General features: G+C 39.9%; 1 pseudogene; it reads right to left on the reverse strand.

The window, feature by feature from the left end:
- Positions 1-2,239: 2,239 nt before the first annotated feature.
- LOC122011332 overlaps positions 2,240-21,953 on the reverse strand; it is a 46,317-nt pseudogene continuing 26,603 nt past the window's right edge.

A 21,953-nucleotide genomic window follows, 5' to 3' on the forward strand; every position in this document is an offset into this window, starting at 1 on the left:
AGGAATTAAGAAAATACGTTTGTTAAAAATCGGAGTTCAATATACACTTGGCTATTTTTCCCAGATCTGATGATTTCTCGTGGTTTCAGATATTGTGATGGAAGTCAAACCTGATCCAAGCTAGAAATCACTTGATACATCTGACGCAAAGAGCTCTTCCCAGCGGCACAAAGAGCTCGTGCGTGTCGCTGTATAGGGAAACAGGTTTGAAGAACCCTCTGCCGAGGCCAGACGGCGAAGCAGTGGCTTGTGCCCCGGAGAAGGCGACGAAGATCGCGTCGTCGCTCCTGTCGATGACGAAGTTGGCGCTACTTGCATTGGCACGCAGGCAGCGGGTCCAGGCTTGCGCCAGAAGATGGGAAGATGCAAGGAGCGCACCAAGGACATGGCTCATCTCGAACCTTTAGGAGGCAAAGGTAGACAAATCAAGAGTGAGGGTGAGAATGAGAGAGAGAGGAGAGCACACCGTTGTGGAGGAAGATCCAGTGGCCAACGGGATGGCGTGAAGAGATTGTATGAGGAGAGGGAAAGAAAATTGCCCTAGGTTTGGGAGCGCAAAGGAAAAACACGGCGCCGAAATGAAAACAACGAGGGAAAGGAAAACAGCGAGGGGGGAAAATGACCAAATTCAATTACAACTTTTTTTTTCAAAACTGTTGTCGTAGACGCTAAAAACGCGGATAAAGACAACGGTTTATAAAATCGTTGTAAAAAGTGTTGTCGTTTAAAAAAAATATTGCTCAATGATAATAGTTTTGCCAAAACCGTTGTCTTTTATATTTAATGGGGAGTTCAAAGACAACGGTTTTGGCAAAAACCGTTGTCTTTGAGCAAATACGCAACACTTTCTCTTAAAACCGTTGTTGTAGGGGTGTTGTCGTTTGCAGTTTTTGTTGTAGTGTACTATTCTTGGACTAAGATATTAATTAAATGAGTTGTCAGTAACTCACTTAATTAGTGGACATTCGATATCTTAAACACAGGGAGACTAACACACTCATAATAAGTAGGAGCCCAAAAATGTAATTTGGGATTGGTGCGGTAGTTCAATGATAGTTCTCTAGTGGAATGAATTATCATTGATAAAATTAAGTTGTGTGTTCGGGGCGAACACGAGATGCTTAATTTTATCGGGAGACCAAAACCAATTCCTCCTCTCTGTCCCTATCGTAGCCTCTTATTTACAGAGTACTATACCCACCTATACCCACCTTCTATACCTACCTAATGGGGCCGACCAAGCTAGCTTGGGAACCAAGCTAGGGCCGGCCTAAGCATGAATTAGGGTGGCCGGCCCTAGCTTGAACCCAAGCTAGTGGGGGCCGACCCTAATTAATTAAAAAGAAGTTTTAATTTTAATTTTTATTATGTGAAAGATATAATTTATTAAAGAGAAATAAAATTAAAATATCTCTCTTTAAAAGGATCTACAAAAGAAAGAGATTAGATCACTTTCCTTATTTGTAGATTGGAGAGAGATTTTATTTTTCTCTTTAAAATTATTCACATGATAAGAAGTTAAAATTATGAAAATTTCTTTTGATCAACCATGAAGGGATTATTTTGGAAAAATTTTATTTTAAAATTTTTCCGGAAGCAAATAAAGAAACTTTAATTTTTCTTGTGGAAAAATTTTTCCTTAATTGCTCTCTTTTGATGTGGCCGACCATTATAGTTTAATTGGGGAAATTTTATTTTATTTTTCTCAATTAAATCATGTCAAGGAAATTAGGGAAATTTTATTGTAATTAAATTTCCTAATTTGCCAAGGCCAAGGAATATAAAAGAAGGGGTAAGGGTGCCTTCATGAGGTGAACCTCTTATTATTTTCTCTTCTCTTTTCCTTGGTGATTGTGGCCGGCCAACATCCTTTCCCTCTCTTCCTCTTGTGGTGGCCGAAACATCCCTATTGCTTGGTGCTTTTGTGGAGGCCGGATACTACTTGGAGAAGAATGATACAATTTTAGTTTTAACCTTGGGGCGAAGTTAAGCTATTACGACTCACTTAAAAGGCACTCACTCTAGTCACATGATCATTTGCAAGAAGAGTTGTCATCCATTAATAGGAGGATTGAATATTTCTCTATGCCTCCAAATAGAGGTGTCAAAAGAAGTTTGTTACGAAAGACTAGTTGGAGACGAATTTGTTTTGATATACAGATCAAGAAAAGTTAGAAACACAGAAGCAACAAAAAAGTCATCAGGGATAATATAGTATCAAAAAACTATCACATGTGAGTCAACATCCCTATATATTTAAACAAACAGATTAACTTCTATGAACATAAAACAATCAACTTACCACATTTCCACATGAAGAATGCATGGATAACAAGGCTCTCTCTAACACATATAGATCAATCAACTGCTTTATCTTCAGGAAGAGCTGATGTGAAACTCGGATCAAAGTCTATAAGAACCTATGCCGATAGAGAAAAAGTATCAACAAGAATGATCATCCATCATATTGAAGTGCAAAATTTACAAAATTACATATACATCAATAATTACCATATTCATGAATGTAAAATACTTCCAACATCATCAGCAACTTTAGGAAAAGTAAATGCACCATGAATTGTTCAAGGCTTATCAACTGATTAGTCTCTCGCCTAATAATTGTTAGATTTATATATTTATTTGTTTATAGTTTTTAAGATAATTTAATCTTTTTCCCTTTTATGTTTAGGGTTTAGGGTTTCTTAACTGAACTATATAAGACCTTTTACTCTGTATTTCTAAGTATCAATTTTTGGATTCAATAATATAGCTAGTTTTTTCCTATTCTTAATTTCTACATTGTATTAAAATGGTTCTCCTTCTCTAACCTATTTTTTTCTACTGTCTCTTGTTATTGCTTTTTGTTGTCGCTGTTGTCTCCTACTGTTGCTATTGATTTCGGTAAGACATCTTTTTTTTACTGATTTCAACGCCGACACCTTGTGCTGCCAATTTCGACGTTGATGCTCTTTTCTGTCGATTTCGGCGCTGATGCCCTGTCCTGTCGATTTCGGTGCCGGCGCTCTTTTCTGCTGATTTCGGCATTGACACTCTTTTCTGTCGATTTCAACACCGATGTCCTATGTTGCTGATTTCGACGCTGATGCTCTTTTCTATTGATTTCGATGTCGACACCCTGTGTTACCGATTTTGGTATTGACGTCCTTTTCTACTGATTTCGACATCGACGCCCTGTGCTGTTGATTTGTACATTTGATATTCTTTTCTGCCTTGAATTCTTTGTGTGACCACGGGTTGTCTTGACACCAAGTTTTACGGATCGTACAGATGTGTATCATTATAGTTTGGTTATTCTGAGCATTATTCATTCTTTCATCATGCCTAGTCGTGTAAATGCTTCATGGAAATCTGATCTGTATATGTTGGAGAAGTTTCAACAGTTTCTTACTTCACAACCCTTTGCCATGTCAGCTTCCTCTCATATAGGTTTGTCATTGTCTAGTATTTCAGGTATCTCTTCATCCTTATGAATTTTGGACTCTGGTGCGTCCCATCATATGTCATCTAATTTATCATCTTTTATTTCTTTTTCTTCTCGTTCATCTATATCTATTGTGACTGCTGATGGTACTCCTATGTCATTAGTAGGTGTCAGTTCAATTCTTGTTTATCTTTTATTGATGTTTATTATATTCTGAGTATTACTTTAAATCTTGTTTATGTTAATCAATTATCTGAGTCTAGATACCTAGTCTCTTTTTCTTCATTCAACTGTTATGTTCAGGACCCGCAATTTCAGAGGCTGATTGGGACAGGTCGTAGGCAAGGAGGACTCTATGTTTTAGATCAACTCAAAGTATTAGAAGTTGTAGCTTCAAGTGTTGATTTATCATCTTTTCATCTGGGTCCTTCATCTTCTGATTTTTATTTATGACACTCTCATTTAGGTCATGTTTCAGCATTTCGTTTGCAGTTTTTAGCTTCTATAGGAGTATTAGGACTTTTAAAAAGTTCTGATATTTCTGATTGTAGTGGTTATAAACTGACCAAATTTTTTATCTTACCATTTTCTAAAAATATTTCTTTTTCTTATGCTCTATTTGATCTTATCCATTCTGATGTGTGGAGACCCTCTCCTATTCCTACAAAAAGGGGGGGGGGGGGTCATGGTATTATGTTTCATTTATTGATGATTCCACTAGTTACACTTAGGTCTATCTTATGAAACACAGGTCTGTTTATCTTATGATTTTCAACAACTTTAGAACTCTTGTAAAAAATCAATATTCTAGTATCATAAAGTGTTTTCATTGTGATTTGGGGGGTGAATACACTTTGAATCATTTTTCACAATTACTTGCTTCTGATGGTACTATTCATCAAACCATTTGTATAGATACTCCTGAACAGAATGGTGTGGCTGAACGAAAACATAGGCATCTTGTTGAAATAGTCCATTCATTTTTATTGTCTGTCATTGTTCCTAGTACCTTTTGGAGGGAAGCAATCCTTACCACTGCTCACGTGATTTATAGAATTTCAACCTCACACAATTTAGGCTTGTCACCTTTTGAAAAATTGTATGAGCATGCTCCTATCTTTCCTCTTTGTGTGTTTTTGGTTGTACTTACTTTGTCCTTCATCCTTCGTCCACATGTTGAGCGTAATAAATTAGCCTCTCGGTCTGCTCTTTGTGTCTTTTTGGATTATAGTGTTACTAAAAAAGGATATCGTTACTTTGATCTCGTTAGTCAAAAATTGTATGTCTCTCGTCATGTTGTGTTTCTTGAGCATATTTCATTCTTTTCTATTCCAGCTAGTTCACAAAGTCGGATCTTCTTTGCATTGATCCTTTCAATACCAACACTGAGGAAGCTTCACCCACAGTTCCTACTGGTAGCTCAACTTAATTTGGTACTTTGATTCTTGAGATATCTGCTCCACATGCTCCTCCTTCTGCCACTACCCAATCACCTCTTGAGGTTGCAGATGATCCTTCTCTCCATCATTTTCAATCCACTCGTGTTCGTAAGTCTACTAAACTATCAAATTTTGTTTACTCTTGTTATTCTCATTATTTTGCTTCATTTGTTGCATCTATTTATTATTTTTCTGAGCTTGTATCCTATAGAGAAGCTATTTGTAACCCACTTTGGCAGAGTGCTATGGATGAGGAACTAACTATTGGATAAAGTAATTCGCTAGAGGGGGGTGAATAGCGATTTAGAAATTCTAGTAGAAAATCGAGCATGCAGCGGAAAGATAAAATTGAAATCAGAACAATGCTAACACAAGTAATTTTTACTTAGTTCAGAGTCTTCGTTGACTAATACTCCAAGGCCCACATTCATCGAGTGCTTTCGTTGGACAATCCACTAGCAATTCGAAATATTACAAGTGAAATTACAATTGCTTTTAAAGAAATAATACCGATAACAATAAGGAATGAAAAGAAGTGCGTTGTCGGAGGAGCTTCGCAGTGTCGCAGGAGCGCAGCACAGCAGAGCAAGTGTTGGACGATCTTGTTGTGAATTGTACTTTGCTCCAGTCTCACCCTCCTTATATGGGAGGCTCCGGGCGCCCGGATCCCTTTCTGGCTCCTGGAATGTGACGTAGCCCATCCAACCAGAGTGCTTCAAGTGGCGAAACGATAAGAGGATAGAACTTGCATTCTAGGCCCCCGGATCCCTTCTGAGTGCCTGTACCTCTGTTTTCCTGCAACTTGTATGAAAATGTTAGTCTGAGGCAATATGCAAAAACTACCCTATAAAATAAAGTGTTAGCATAGTACAGTTATAATAATAAAAGCAGTAATTAGCTTCTATCTCATTGAGACCGGAATCTAGTTAAGATTTCAACTTAGAGTTCTGAAATGGTTCTAAGTTGGATTGGCGCCTAAGTTCCCTTTCTGGGAATGCGTCCTTACAGTCACTCCCCTCTAGAGACTTACCTTAACTTACCTGTCAGACGTCCGGTCAGCTAGTCGACCCATCTGAACTTCATACCAGCTATCCGGTCAACCCATTGATCTAGATGGACTTCGTGCTAGACATCTGGCCAACCCCTCAACCTATCTGGGCTTCGTGCCAGCTATCCGGTCGGCCCATCTGTAACGCCCTGCCTCCTACTGACTAGACTGTAAGGCCGGGGGTTACAATCGCTGTGCTAAACTTTACTATAAGGTGCGGAAACTGAACTAATTTAAAACCCTTTGCTATTTGCTATCAAATCTGGAATTCTATGTTCAGAGTACCTTTCTAAGGTTGTACACATACTAAGAGGGGAAGCCAAACTTGCTATCTGAGCGCAAACCTGAAAATAGACACTTCTGGCTGAAATCAGACATTCCAATCGATCGGCTGATCGATTGGAGTTATTTGATCGATCCACTGATCGATTCAACGTGCTACTGTGCACGAAAGTCCCATCTAGATAGATCGGCTGATCGATCCAGTCTAGCTAATCGATTCGGAGATCGATTCAGAAGCTCTCTGTTCGCAGGATTTAAATTCCCGATTGATCGGCTGATCGATCCATGGCTGATCGATCAGCTGATCGATTCATCAGCTCTCTGTATGCGGCAGATTGCTTCCCAATCGATCAGCTGATCGATCGAGGGCTCCTCAATCGATTAGCTGATCGATTCCATAGTGTTCTGTACGCGGGGACTTCATCCAATCGATCGGCTGATCGATTGAGGACTACTCAATCGATCGGCTGATCGATTGGGTTTCTGATTTCTGTAGAAATCAGACCCGACTTCATACAGAACTTCCAGAAATCACTAAAACATAACATCACTCACATTTTACTATCTATTAACAAGACAATTAGCAGTCTAAGCATGGCAAAACCCTTAGGTTCACAAATCATGAGACTTAGCATCCTAAAAGTGCAGAAAAGTAACTAAAAGCTGAAATTCTAAGTCTTTAGGTGGGCTACTCCCCAAGAGTCTTTATTCCAAGTTCCTTGCACACACATCTTTATCGCATCGCCCTCCAGCCTCCCCTAATCCATCTTCCCTTTACCTTTATCTGCAGAATAAGGAAAAAGGGAAACTATAAGCTTGGGAGCTTAGTAAGAAACTATCTACCTCACAAAAACATGCATACGGAGAAATCATGCTCTTTAAAAGATGCTATGCTGATATACATAAAGAGAATCATACTAAAAGTGTTAGGAGCATGGTATATGGACATGTAAATCATAGCAATCACATACTGAACATAAACTAATTACTGTACCATCAAGGAAGCTAAACCGATACATGAGCTAAGCAAAGACTTGTATCAGATTACTGCTGTCACTGAATTGTATTCATATATCTGATTTGTAAAGGTTTGAAACCTATTTCCATAATAGATAAAAATATTAAACATGCTGCTGATGGGCCCGGCAACTGTACTTGCTGTGCGTGCATCCCTAACTAGGCCCGAGGTAGCAAGTCCCGAATCTAGTAGGGTACTAGGTTATCTAAACCTAGCGGCGATTATGGGAGCCCAACCCATGGATAACTGAAGTCCAGTACAGTGCCACTGATAAAGTAAAATACTAATTCATAGCTAATATATCTTATCTTTCTTTTACTAGGTTATCTGAACCTAGAGTTAGGTTATCTGAACCTAGAGGAGACTATGGGAGCCCACCCATTGGACCGTAGTCCCATATAACTGAAGCAAGACCATGTATGTTAATGAAATACATCTATGGCATTTAACTGTACTATTAAAAATGCCTACTGTGGTATACGACTATACTAGTCATTTTATCGAGCACCTGGTGTGCTCTAATTCTGCATACGACTACACTAAGGTCATAAAAGCGATCTAAAATCATAAAAGCATGCGAATAGCTACTTATGCTGCAGGTGAGGGGTTACTTACATCCTGCGCTAGTTTCCTTACGAATCTGATCGCTAGGTTTCCGGAGAAGATGATCGTTTCGGTGATCCTCTTGCGTCTACGCTTCCTTCTCGCGGAGGGGAGCGTCCTCGTGCCGGAATTGTCATCGGAAGGTGCTCCTACGACCCTAGGGACGGAACCCTAGGCTTCTTGGGCTTGGGCACCGAGAGAGTTGAGGAGGAGAAAGAGGTTCGGCGGTGAGGGTTGAGGGTGAGGGAAATTGTCGTTCAGAAAATAAAATCTCTCACTTAAATTCCCTATTTATATTAAGTGATTAATTCGGCCCAACTCAATCATAAATAAAATTCCTCTCCTCTTCTTTCAGTACATCCCTACTGGGGCCCCTTGGTTACTAGAGTCATCTATAAAGCGTAGAATCTAATAGGTCTCGGGTTTGATTCCCGCTTAGGTTATTTTATGTTTTTATTTAATTTTGCTACTTTGGCTATTCTAAAAATTCCAGAAAAATATTCTAAAATTCCAGAAAAATAATAGAATATTTCTAAAATTAATTTGAGAATTTTTGGGCCTTACAATCCCCCATACCTTATAAAAAGTTCGTCCTCGAACTTAGAATAATTCTGGGTACTTCTGCCTCATACTAGCTTCTGTCTCCCAAGTTGCCTCTTCTATCGTATGATTTTGCCAAATAGCTTTTGCTAATGGTACTTCCTTGTTCCGTAATTTCTTAACTGCTCGGTCTATTATCTGAATAGGCCGACTATCATAGCTGAGGTCTTCGCAGACTTGTACCGACTGGGGCTCAATCACCTGGGTGGCATCTGGGATATGCTTCTTCAGCATAGAGACATGAAATACATTATGAATAGCTGACATCTCCTGGGGTAGCTCTAGCTCATATGCTACCTTGCCAACTCTTCTAATGATAAGGTATGGTCCCACATATCTGGGACTTAATTTGCCCTTCTTCCCAAAACGCATTACTCCCTTCATGGGAGCCACTCGGAGAAATACCGTATCTCCAACTAAAAACTCTAAAGGTCGACGTCGTGTATCGGCACAACTTTTTTGGCGGCTCTGAGCTGTCTCTATCCTCTGGCGGATTTGCTGTATAGCTGCTGTGGTATCTGCCACTAGATCTGTCTGAAGTTCTAGTTCTTTTTGTTCACCACTCTCATACCAGTAGATTGGAGATCTACACCTCCGCCCATAGAGAGCCTCGTAGGGTGTCATGCCAATAGTGGCCTGATAGCTGTTGTTGTATGCAATACTGCTAAACACAGATATTTGCACCAACTTCCCTTGAAGTCTAGGGCACACGCTCGGAGCATATCTTCGAGTACCTGATTTACCCGCTCCGTCTGACCATCTGTCTGAGGATGGAAAGCTGTGCTAAACTTTAACCTGGTGCCCAATGCCGACTGTACACACTCCCAGAAGTGTGACATGAATCTACTGTCTCTGTCTAAAATGATGGTCCATGGGACTCCATGCAGTCTGACGATCTCCTTGAGATACAGCTGAGCCAGCTGCTCTATAGAGTACGATATCCTGATAGCTAAGAAGTGGGCTGACTTAGTCAATTTGTCGACGATCACCCAGATGGCATCAAAACCATTCGTGGTTCTGGGTAGTCCCACTATGAAATCCATAGAAATATCCTCCCACTTCCATTCTGGGATCTGAATAGGCTGCAGAACTCCTCCTGGTCTCTGGTAGTTCTGCCTTGACCCTCTGACAGGTCAAACAGGTACTGACATATCTAGCGATGTCTCTTTTCATCCCAGGCCACCAAAAATGTTTCTTTAGGTCTTGGTACATCTTGGTGGAGCCAGGATGCATCGCATAAGGAGTCCTGTGAGCCTCATCTAGGATCTTCCTTCGTAGTTCCTCCTGATCCAGAACACATAGTCTGTCACCAAAATACAATACCCCACTATCAGATACTTTAAACTCTCCACTTTCTGATTCTGCTAACCCTTGCTTGATTTTCTGATTTTCAGGGTCCTGATCCTGGGCTGTCTGAATGTCACCAAGCAGGGTAGATGCTAATGTCATAGTAGAGAGTTGCCCAACTATAAGTTCAAGACCGAAATCTGTAATCTTCTTTTGTAGGGGCGGTGACATAGCTGAGAGGGATAGTAAGGTAGCACTGGACTTCCTGCTAAGTGCGTCTGCCACCTTATTGGCCTTTCCTGGATGGTAGAGGATGTCTATGTCATAATCCTTGACCAGCTCGAGCCATCTGCGCTGTCGCATATTCAGATCCTTCTGAGTGAAGAAGTACTTCAGATTCTGATGATCTGTATACATTCTGCAATGAGCTCCATACAGGTAATGTCTCCAAATTTTAAGGGCGAACACAACTGCTGCAAGCTCAAAGTCATGAGTAGGGTAGTTCCTCTCATAGTCCTTGAGTTGTCTGGAGGCATAGGCGATCACCTTGCCATTTTACATCAGTACTGCTCCTAGTCCCAATTTAGAGGCATCGCTATAAATATCAAAGTTGTCTGTGTTTTCTGGCAAAGTCAGAATGAGTGCACTAGTCAATCTTCTTTTGAGCTCCATGAAACTATTCTCACAGTCCTCTGTCCACTGAAATTTTTTGTTCTTTCTGGTGAGAGCTGTCAGTGGGGAGGCTATCCTGGAGAAATCCTCTACAAATTTTCTGTAATAGCCTGCTAGTCCCAAAAAGCTTCTGATTTCACTGGTGTTCTTAGGTCTTTTCCAGTTACTCACAGCCTCTATCTTACCGGGGTCTACCATGATACCATTTTTGGAGATGATGTGACCCAGAAAGGATACTTGATCGAGCTAGAATTCACATTTCGTGAACTTGGCGTATAGCTGGTTCTGCTGAAGGGTCTGCAGTACTATCTTCAGGTGCTCTGCGTGTTCTTCCTGAGTTTTGGAATAAATAAGGATGTCGTCGATGAACACGATGACATACTTATCTAAGTATTCTCTGAATACTCTGTTCATGAGGTCCATGAAAGTAGCTGGAGCATTCGTCACACCAAAGGGCATGACTACGAACTCGTAATGTCCGTATCTGGTTCTGAAAGCTGTCTTGGGTATATCACCCTCTTTAACTCTCACTTGGTGATATCCAGATCTGAGGTCTATTTTAGAGAACACTGTTGCTCCCTTTAGCTGATCAAACAGGTCATCTATCCTGGGAAGAGGATACCTGTTCTTAATCGTGACTTGGTTTAGTGCTCGGTAGTCTATACACAGGCGCATGCTCCCGTCCTTCTTCTTCACGAACAATACAGGCGCTCCCCATGGTGAGTGACTAGGGTGTATGAAGCCCTTGTCGAGCAGCTCCTGTAGTTGCTCCTGAAGTTCCTTCAGTTCTACTGGAGCCATGCGGTAAGGTGCTTTGGAGATGGGGTTTGTACCGGGAATAAGTTCTATCTCAAATTCAATCTCCCTGTCTGGTGCTAGGCCTGGTAACTCCTCAGGGAAGACTGCTGGGTAGTCACATACAACTCGGACCTCCTCTAGCTTTCAGTTCTTGTCCTGACTGGTACTGACTACATGCGCTAGGAATCCCGTACATCCTGAATTAAGTAGTTTCTGTGCTTTTAGAGCTGAGAGAAACTTCTTGGCCTTCCTCTTTGGTTCTCCGATATACCCAAACTGTACCACTGCTTCAGGTTGGAATACAACTTTCTGTTTACTACACTCTATGGAGGCACTGTACTTGATCAGAAAGTCCATTCCCAAGATGACATCGTAGTCAGCCATATCTAGCACTATCAGATCACTAAAAAGCTCTCTGTCTGCTATAATGATTGGCACTGCTTGGAGCCAATGCGTGGATGCCATGATCTCTCCTGACGGTAGTGTTGTCAAAAATTAACCACTGAGTACATCTGGAGGTATTGCTAACTTTTCAGCAAATGCCCTGGATATATAAGAATGGATTGCCCCAGTATCGAATAAGACAGTTGCACTTTGCTGTAAAACACTAATCTGACCTGTAACAACCATCGAGGCATTCGCTACGTCCTCTCTAGTGAGTGAGTAGATCCTCTCGTTCGTCATGGCTGAGGGGGCTTCTAGTCTGCCCTGGTTGATGTGTGGTCCATCTATAGCAGCCTGCATCTGATGTAACTGTGCTGGGTTACTTCCGTACTGAATCGGTTGTGGTGTAGGAGAACTGGTCTTGTTCGGGCATTGTTTAGCCATATGCCCCTCCTGGCCACATTCGAAGCATCCTCGTGTGCCCTTGCGACAAACTCCGAGGTGGAATTTCCCACAAGTAGAGCACTTGGGGTAGCTAGGTTGTTTACTAGTTGGTCCTCCTTTTGGGTAACTCCCTAGTTTACGTTTGTTACCGGAGTTCCCTTTCCAGTTAGAGCTTTGTCCCTGGTGTTTCTGAGTACCTGAGCCTCCTTGGCCCTTAGACTCTGAAACGGCTTGCTTCTGCAGTTTGATGTTGTTCTGGTAATGCTCGGTGGTCAGAGCACTACTTATCAGTTCTTCAATAGTTTGCGGCCTATGTACACCGCTGGCCACATTCATTGCTATTTCCGGTCTTAGCATTTTAAGCATCAACCGGACTTGTTCTCTTTCAGTGTTGACTAATTCGGGGCATAGACGAGCTAGTCTGTTGAATTTCTTCACGTCCTCCTCAACTAAAAGGTTGCCCTGACGAAATTCAGTGAACTCGTCATAGTGGCGGTTTGTGACCCGCGTGTGAAAGAATTCCTCAAAAAACTCTCTCTCGAAGTCATCCCATGTCATCTGGTTCACTGGGTGCTTCTCTTTAATTCTCTCCCACCATATACGTGTGTCTCCTGTCAGGCAGAAAGAGGCGCATTTCACCTTTTCATGTTAGTCCAGAAGCTCCATCGTACTCTCCAGTGTTTTGAACCATGCTTGGGCATCACAAGGTTCGCTGGTGCCTGAGAAATTCTCTGGTTTGATTTTCTGCCACTGGATGAGATAAACTTCTCTCCTTGCCCCTGCTGCTGGGGCTACTGGTGCTGCAAGTTGGACTGGTGGAACCTCTATAACTACTGGGGTTGTTAAGTTTGGTTCTGGAGTGACAGTGGGAGTGTTTTGCTGATTAGCCCTTAGGGTGGCTATCTCCTGTTGTTGTTCAGCTAGTTGTTTCTGTAACTGAGCCACTACTGCTGCATGGTCTGGGGGAGGCACTGAGCTGCCTGCCTCATGCTGGGGCTCAGTAGCTGGTGTCTTCCTAGCTGGGCATCCTTGTACCATTTTCTAGAGAAGTAGAGGACATACATCACTAATATAATCATAGGTACATAACTACTATTACCGTGTTAGATGTTGTCATACATAAATAAGCTTTAGTTTCTATAAGCATGGAAGCAAACAATTATAAATAAAGTGAGAGGTATTCTTACTTGGAAGCTGCAGGTTCAATGCTAATGTGTGTGTGAGGAAGTATGAAACTTGTTCTGATACCACTCTGTAACGCCCTGCCTCCTACTGACTAGACTGTAAGGTCGGGGGTTACAATCGTTGTGCTAAACTTTACTATAAGGTGCAGAAATTGAACTAATTTAAAACCCTTTGCTATTTGCTATAAAATATGAAATTCTATGTTCAGAGTACCTTTCTAAGGTTGTACACATACTAAGAGGGGAAGCCAAACTTGCTATCTGAGAATAAACCTGAAAACAGACGCTTCTGGCTGAAATCAGACATTCCAATCGATTGGCTGATCGATTGGAGTTATTTGATCGATCCACTGATTGATTCAACGTGCTACTGTGCACTAAAGTCCCGTCTGGATCGATCAGCTAATCGATCCAGTCTGGCCAATCGATCTAGAGATCGATTCAGAAGCTCTCTGTTCACGGGATTTAAATTTCCGATCGATCGGCTGATCGATCCATGACCGATCGATCAGCTGATCGACTCATCAGCTCTCTGTATGCGGCAGATCGCTTCCCAATCGATCGGCTGATCGATCGAGGGCTCCTCAATCGATCAGCTGATTGATTCCATAGTGTTATGTACGCGGGGACTTCATCCAATCGATGACTAATCGATTGAGGACTGCTTAATCGATCGACTGATCGATTGGGTTTCTGATTTCTGCAGAAATCAGACCCGACTTCATACAGAACTTCCAGAAATCACTAAAACATAACATCACTCACCTTTTACTATCTATTAACAAGACAATTAGCAGTCTAAGCATGGCAAAACCCTTAGGTTCACAAATCATGAGACTTAGCATCCTAAAAGTGCAGAAAAGTAACTAAAAGCTGAAATTCTAAGTCTTTAGGTGGGCTACTCCCCAAGAGTCTTTATTCCAAGTTCCTTGCACACACATCTTTATCGCATCGCCCTCCAGCCTCCGCTAATCCATCTTCCCTTTACCTTTATCTGCAGCATAAGGAAAAGGGGAAACTATAAGCTTGGGAGCTTAGTAAGAAACCATCTACCTCACAAAAACATGCATACGAAGAAATCAAGCTCTTTAAAAGATGCTATGCTAATATACATAAAGAGAACCATACTAAAAGTGTTAGGAGCATGGTATATGGACATGTAAATCATAGCAATCACATACTGAACATAAACTAATTACTGTACCATCAAGGAAGCTGAACCGATACATGAGCTAAGCAAAGACTTGTATCAGATTACTGCTGTCACTGAACTGTATTCATATATCTGATTTGTAAAGGTTTGAAAACTATTTCCATAATAGATAAAAATAATAAATATGCTGCTGATGGGCCCGACAACTGTACTTGCTGTGTGTGCATCCCTAACTAAGTCCGAGGTAGCAAGTCCCGAATCTAGTAGGGTACTAGGTTATCTAAACCTAGGGACGACTATGGGAGCCCAACCCATGGACAACTGAAGTCCAGTACAGTGCCACTGATAAAGTAAAATACTGATTCATAGCTAATATATCTTATCTTGCTTTTACTAGGTTATCTGAACCTAGAGCTAGGTTATCTGAACCTAGAGGCGACTATGGGAGCCCACCCATTGGACCGTAGTCCCATATAACTGAAGCAAGACCATGTATGTTAATAAAATACATCTATGACATTTAACTGTACTATTAAAAATGCCTACTGTGGTATATGACTATACTAGTCATTTTATCGAGCACCTGGTGTGCTCTAATTCTGCATACAACTACACTAAGGTCATAAAAGCGATCTAGAATCATAAAAGCATGCGAATAGCTACTTATGCTGCAGGTGAGGGGTTACTTACATCCTGCGCTAGTTTCCTTACGAATCTGATCGCTAGGTTTCCGGAGAAGATGATTGTTTCGGCGATTCTCTTGCGTCTACGCTTCCTTCTCGCGGAGGGGAGCGTCCTCGTGCCGGAATTATCACCGGAAGGTGCTCCTACGACCCTAGGGACGAAACCCTAGGCTTCTTGGGCTTGGGCGCCGAGAGAGTTGAGGAGGAGAAAGAGGTTCGACGATGAGGGTTTAGGGTGAGGGAAATTGTCGTTCAGAAAATAAAATCTCTCACTTAAATTCCCTATTTATATTAAGTGATTAATTCGTCCAAACTCAATCATAAATAAAATTCCTCTCCTCTTCTTTCAGCACACCCCTGCTGGGGCCCCTTGGTTACTAGAGTCATCTATAAAGCATAGAGTCTAATAGGTCTCGGGTTCAATTCCCGCTTAGGCTATTTTTACGTTTTTTATTTAATTTTGCTACTTCGGCTATTCTAAAAATTCCAGAAAAATATTCTAAAATTTCAGAAAAATAATAGAATATTTCTAAAATTAATTTGAGAATTTTTGGGCGTTACACCATCGACCAAGCTAGCCTTCCCTTGCACACTTGGTCAAAGTGTTAGATCACGATGAAACTAACTTAACCTATTTTATCATTCATCAAAACTTGAGTTAGACCATTAGTGCTAACCGCACCAACAATCTCCCCCTTTTTGATGCAATTACAACTTAGGTTAAGTTAGTTAAAAAATATGCAAGTAAAAACAAGCATTTATAAGATTTTTAAGTTAGCTTTGTTTGATATTTTGTTTCTAACTAACTTAAACCACCTAACCCTCCCACTTTGATATTCATCAAAAAAACAAAAAATAGATAAAAATTAAGTAATTAAGGAAGCAAAAAACAATATAATAGAGTATTCAAATGAAAGTCAGATTGACTTGGGGAAGTTTGAAAGATAACTTAGAAAGATAACTTTGTAAATTTTTATAGTAATTTGTAAAGATAAACTTTTTAAAATTAACCTAATTTTCAAACTTAAAACACTTTGCAAACATAAGTTTTATAAAGGCTAATTTGTAAGTATACCAATTTACAAAAGTAAATTTAAATTTAAACACTGTGCGGATAAACACGATTTTCAAAATTGAGTTTGAAAAATCAAATTTTCAAAACTAAGTAAGATTTAATTTTCAAAACTCAGTTTGAAAAATCTAATTTTCAAAACTAAGTAAAATCTAATTTTCAAAACTAAGTTTGTAAGATTCAATTTTCAAAACTAAGTTTTTATTAAAAAAATCAATTTGTTAAGACCCAAATAAAAAAAATAAGATCCAAATTTAAAAAAAAAAAATAGTTTTCAAAAATAGGTTTATCAAATTAGATTTGTAAAAGTAAGTTAGATTTTTAAACATATTTAAAATATTTTTAAGGGAATATTTTTCAAAAGCTAATTTCAAAATAAAAGGAAAATAAGTATGAAAATAATTAATTCTCCTCTTGAACCTGACATTAGAGGAGAGCAGCTTTCACTTGGTGGCAGGTTAAGTCAATTGTGATCGGTTAGTATTTGACTAAGCTTAATAACTTAACCTGATTAATGTTAGTTTTTTATTTAATGCCCAGACTTATGTCGATGCACTGAAATAAGCATCTTAAGTTCAAGTAATCTGCCTATGTATCTCACCCCTTTCTATGTTCAACAATCACAAAGAAGGTAGTCCTAGTGTGTTGGTGAGATGCTCAACTTCTAGCCCTATAGGAACATGCTTTCTTAGGATTGAACTAGTGTAAGGCTAAAACTAATTTTTGAAATTCTAAGAATGGGAAATTTTGAAAATATAAAAATTTTATTCTAGAATTTAAATACAACCTAATTTTTTAAAACAATTTTGAATTTTGAGAATCCTAGCACAAGACAAGTCAAATTCTGAGATAAAAGGAAATATGACTAAGTCAATTCATAATGTAACGACCCGCCTTCTACTAACTAAGCTGTAAGGTTGATCGTTACGTTATGCTGTGCTAAATTTTACTATTGCGGAAATCTGGATTGATTAAAATTTCGCTAAACTGATTACTGTAAAATCTGAACTTAATATTCTAGGTGTACCTAGGAGTTGTACACATGCTCGGGAAGATAATCTATGCCTCCCAGATGTTCTGCTAGCTGTAATCAGGCGTTTCAATCGATCCGTGGATCGATTGGGCTGTCGGATCGATCTATTGATCGACCCAGCTTGATACTGGTACGGAGAAAAACTCTGGATCGGTCGGCTGACCGATCCATAAGCTACATCGCTTTTGTATGCGGCTGGATCGGTCTACCGACCGATCCAGGAGCACACTGATCGGTCGGCTTGACCGATCCAGTGGCTCACTAATCGGTCGGCTTGACCGATCCAGTGGCTCACTGATCGGTCGGCTTGACCGATCCAGTGGCTCACTGATCGGTCGGCTGACCGATCAGTGAGCTTCTGTGCTCGCTGTTCGCATATGGATCGGTCGGATGACCGATCCATAACAGAGGCCAACTCTCTGTTCGCGACTGGATCGGTCAGCTGACCGATCCAGTGGCACAGCCCATCTCTGATCGGTCTGTAGACCGATCTGGGTTTCTGATTTCGAATCAGAACCCCTGATTTCAGCACTTGTGCGTGCCAAAATCTCACATTTCACTCATGCTATACACAGAACATACCCTAATAACATAAAGCTAGCATTCTAAACTTGAAATAAAACAGGGTTTACTAGTTCGTGGCATTTAACAAATTAAAAGTGCATGGAAATAGAAATACTGAGAGTTCAATTGTTGGAATTTTCTAAATCCCCTAAGAATCTTTTATTCCAAGTTCCTGCCACACACATCATCTCTGCATTGCCCTCCAGCTTCCTCTGCTAGTCCATCTTTCCTTTACCTTTATCTGCAGTATAAGGAAAGTAGAATCTGTAAGCTTAAAGCTTAGTAAGAAACCATCTACCTCACAAAAACATGCATACGGTGCTAATAATGTTTTTAAAACATGCTATTTAAAACATATGCTGAACATGTCAAACATGGCATGACATACATACATAGAAGCAAAGCTAGTCATGGCATACTAACATCTACAGCATGTATAACCAAAAACTGAAACATAGGGCTACCATATAACATCATAGGAAGAAACTGAGCTAAAAACATGAACTAAGCTGAACTGAGCTAATTTTTGATTTTAAACCATATTCACATAACTGATTGTGAGGTTTTGAAAACTATATACATAATAGTTCAAAATAATAATCATGCTGCTGCTTGGGCCCGACAACTGTACTTGCTGTGCGTGCATCCCTAACTAGACCCGGGTTTGCAAGTCCCGAATTCAGAAAGGTTACTAGGTTATCTGAACCTAGGGACCGACTGTGGGAGTCCAGCCCAATGGATATCTAATCCCGTACAGTGCCACTGAAAAGTAAAATACTGATATAGCTGTATTTTTGACTGTTCTTGCTATTTCTAGGTTATCTAAACCTAGAGCTAGGTTGTCTGAACCTAGAGGCGACTGTGGGAGCCCACCCATTGGACATCTAGTCCCATATAAGCTGTAATAAAACTGATTAAGCTATTTTAAATGCTCCTATTGCATTTTCTGAGCTATTAAAAATGCCTAAGTTGCATTTTTTCCAAGCTAATCATTTAATCGAACACCTAGTGTGCTTTAACTCTCCCCTCTATTAGGGAGACTACCTCTAGGCACCCGACAACATTCTAAAACCTCCAACTGAAGGGGGAAAGACGTGTCCGGCCCATCTAAAGGTACTCACTAAATCCCTAAACCTGCGAGGAGGGTTAAATACACCCCTTTGTGTCGAAAAAATCTGCATATAACTAAACTAATGCATAGAAAACCAAACGGGAGCTACTTATACTGCAGGTAAGGGGTTTCTTACCTCTTGTGCGAAGATTCTTACAAATCTAAGCGCTAGGTTTTCCAAAAGAACGCTCTTCTCGAAGAACCGCTCGCGTCCACGTGCTCTTCTCGCGGAGGGGAACGTCCTCGTGTTGGAGTCGTCGCCGGAAAGTGATCCGAGAGCCCTTGGGGGCTTGGGCGCCGAGAGAGGAGGAGAGGGAAGTGGGCGGCGGAATTAGGTTGGGGTGGAGAAAAGCTACGATCAAAGAAAAAGAATAACTCTTCACTTAATTATTTCCTATCTATATTAAGTGATAATTCCGGCCCAACTCCAACTTAAATAAAATTGTTTCCCTTTCCTTTCAGCACGGCCCTGCTGGGTTCAACTGGTTACTAGTGATATCCCTTAAACCATAGGTCTCGGGTTCAATTCCCGCCTAGGCCGTTTTTCGTTTTCTATTTATTTTTGCTACTTCCGCTACTCTAAAAATTCCAGAAAAATATCCTAAAATTCCAGAAAAATACTAGGATATTTCTAAAATAGTTTTGAGAATTTTCGGGCGTTACACATAAATACAAAAGTCAAGATAAACTACATGTAGATGATAACAAGCTAATCTATCGGGATGATGAGGAGGGTGGTCCGAAACTCAATAAGCGAAACAACTATATCAACTCAGCATGTCATGTCCGGGCATCGTGCTGAGAGCTAGCAAAGTCCCGTCGAAGATCAGAGACGTCCTGTTGTAGATCGGAGATGTCCTGACGTATGTCTCGTCCAAGATCAACAATCTCCCGTCGTATGCTAGATACCTCCTCCCGAAGACCAGTCATGGCAGTCTCGAGTCCGGTGACCCGATCAGCTAGGGTGCGAGGAGCGGGACGTGGTGCTCATACTAGAGGCGATGCTGGAGCAGGGTCATCGTCACCGAAAAGTACCTCCATAAACTCATCTACCTCTGCTGCCTCCCTCGGCATCTGGCTCGTCGTCCAGAGCAGGCTGTAGCTAGCCCCCTCCTCCACCAAGACATAATACCCTCATCATCTATATGAATCCCTCCTAAGGAAAAGTTCCTAGACCTTACCATGTCAAACTCGGTCAAGACTTTGACATCACCTCTAGTGATGTCAATCTGTAGGGATGCAAGGAATGCAGTCAGGATGTGGCAAAAGGGCATATGTACCTGTTTGCTCATGACAAATCCAGCAGAATAGATAATAGTATGAAAAACATGAAGACTAATGTCTATGTATAATCTATGGCATAGGGTATAAAGTAAAAATGAGTGGAAAGGATGCATCATCGCGATGTCGTGAGTGGTCAGTGGCAAAATGTAGGAGACCAAGACCCTATAGAGAACATAATCTTGAACTCCAAGGGAGACATACCTAAACATGGTAATAGTGGGTACCAAAAAAAAAAATACGAGTAAATCGTATCTAGGGTAATGTGTGAGTAGGGATCACCAAATGGTGGATCCCTAGGTGGATAGCACTGAAAAATGCATGCAGAAGGACGTAACTCTAGGAAGGTACGGAGGACGATAGGATATAATGTGATATCCCTACCAGCTACCCTAGTGGTATATACAAGGTCATCTACTCTAACTAGATTATTGTAGAGTTCAGCACATAGACTTATGTTAATTGGACTCGTACAATAAACTAGACGATGCAATCTGTAGCAGTCAATGACTTCTACAGTTGGAATGCATGAACGTGCAAAGAAAGATCTATCTAAACATCTAGTCCAAATTGGCATGTAGATGGTACTATCAAACCTAATCCTAAGTTCCTCAGTAGGAAACCTAGGGTCTGTGCTAGCAGTAGAGGGTCTAGCATCAAATCTAGAACGCTTCCTAAATTATTAAAAAAACATACTAAGTAGAAAATTTTAAAAGCAACTTAGAAATTTAAAAAAGAAAGAAATTTTTACTGAGGCATCATGAAAGACATACTAGAACTGATGACCTCAATTGACTCGCAACAGCGTAATAACTGTAGGAAAAGTAAAATTTTAATTTTGATCACTCTCACGGTAAAGCTCGGTTAAAGCCTTTGCAAGAGTAAAAAGGTTGTGGTGCAAAGGAAGCGGGCACCCCTATACCCCCCCCCCCCCCTATATAGGGGGTTCCGAGCGCCCGAGGTCCGCCGAGGCGGGGCTCCCAGAGTGCCTTCCGAGCGCCTCGAACGGGAATAATAGGGACGCCCGCCTCTCATTTTTTACCGTGGTTTCATCTTTTTTTTTTAAAGTTTATATATATATATATATATATATATATATATATATATATTAAAGTTAAAAATTTTTTTTAAGTTAAAATAATTTTTTTAAAAAATAAATTTTTAAGTTAAAATAAATTTTTAAAATAATTTTGTTAAGTTAAAATAAATTTTTAAAATAATTTTGAATTTAAAATAAAATTTTAAAATAATTTTTTAATTTAAACTAAATTTTAAAAATAATTTTTAAGTTAAAATAAATTTTAAAAATAATATTTTAAGTTAAAATAATTTAAATTTAACATAATTTAAATTTAATTTAAATTTAATTTAATTTTAATTTGATTTAATTTTAATTTAATTTAATTTAATTTATTTTATTTTTAATTTTAATTTAATTTAATTTTAATTTATTTTTAATTTAATTTAATTTAATTTAAATTTAATTTAATTTAATCCTTAGTCATCTCACCCAGTCTAAATTTTCAATCAGGGAATCCTATAATTTTGTGAGATGAGTCAGATTTAATTTTTACGGTTTAGTTTAACTTTGTGTTAGATTCAGGTTTAGCTTTGAGCTCAACAAACATATATTCTTTGAATAAACTTCTGGGTTATGGTGAGTCTCCTGGACATCATTAGAGTAACCATGCCTTCAAGGTTTTCTAAATAGTCCTATCCACTGAACTTAGTACAAAACTTTGGTCTAACTAGTTAGAATCTGTAAAGGGTAGCTTCGGTTAATTTCACTTAGCCAAATGCACCAGTTCGAAGCCATATCTTCCTAGATATGTATAGACTAAGCTTCCCTAATGTA

This window comes from Zingiber officinale, chromosome 8A (genome assembly GCF_018446385.1).
Source record: "Zingiber officinale cultivar Zhangliang chromosome 8A, Zo_v1.1, whole genome shotgun sequence".
Lineage (NCBI taxonomy): Eukaryota > Viridiplantae > Streptophyta > Magnoliopsida > Zingiberales > Zingiberaceae > Zingiber > Zingiber officinale.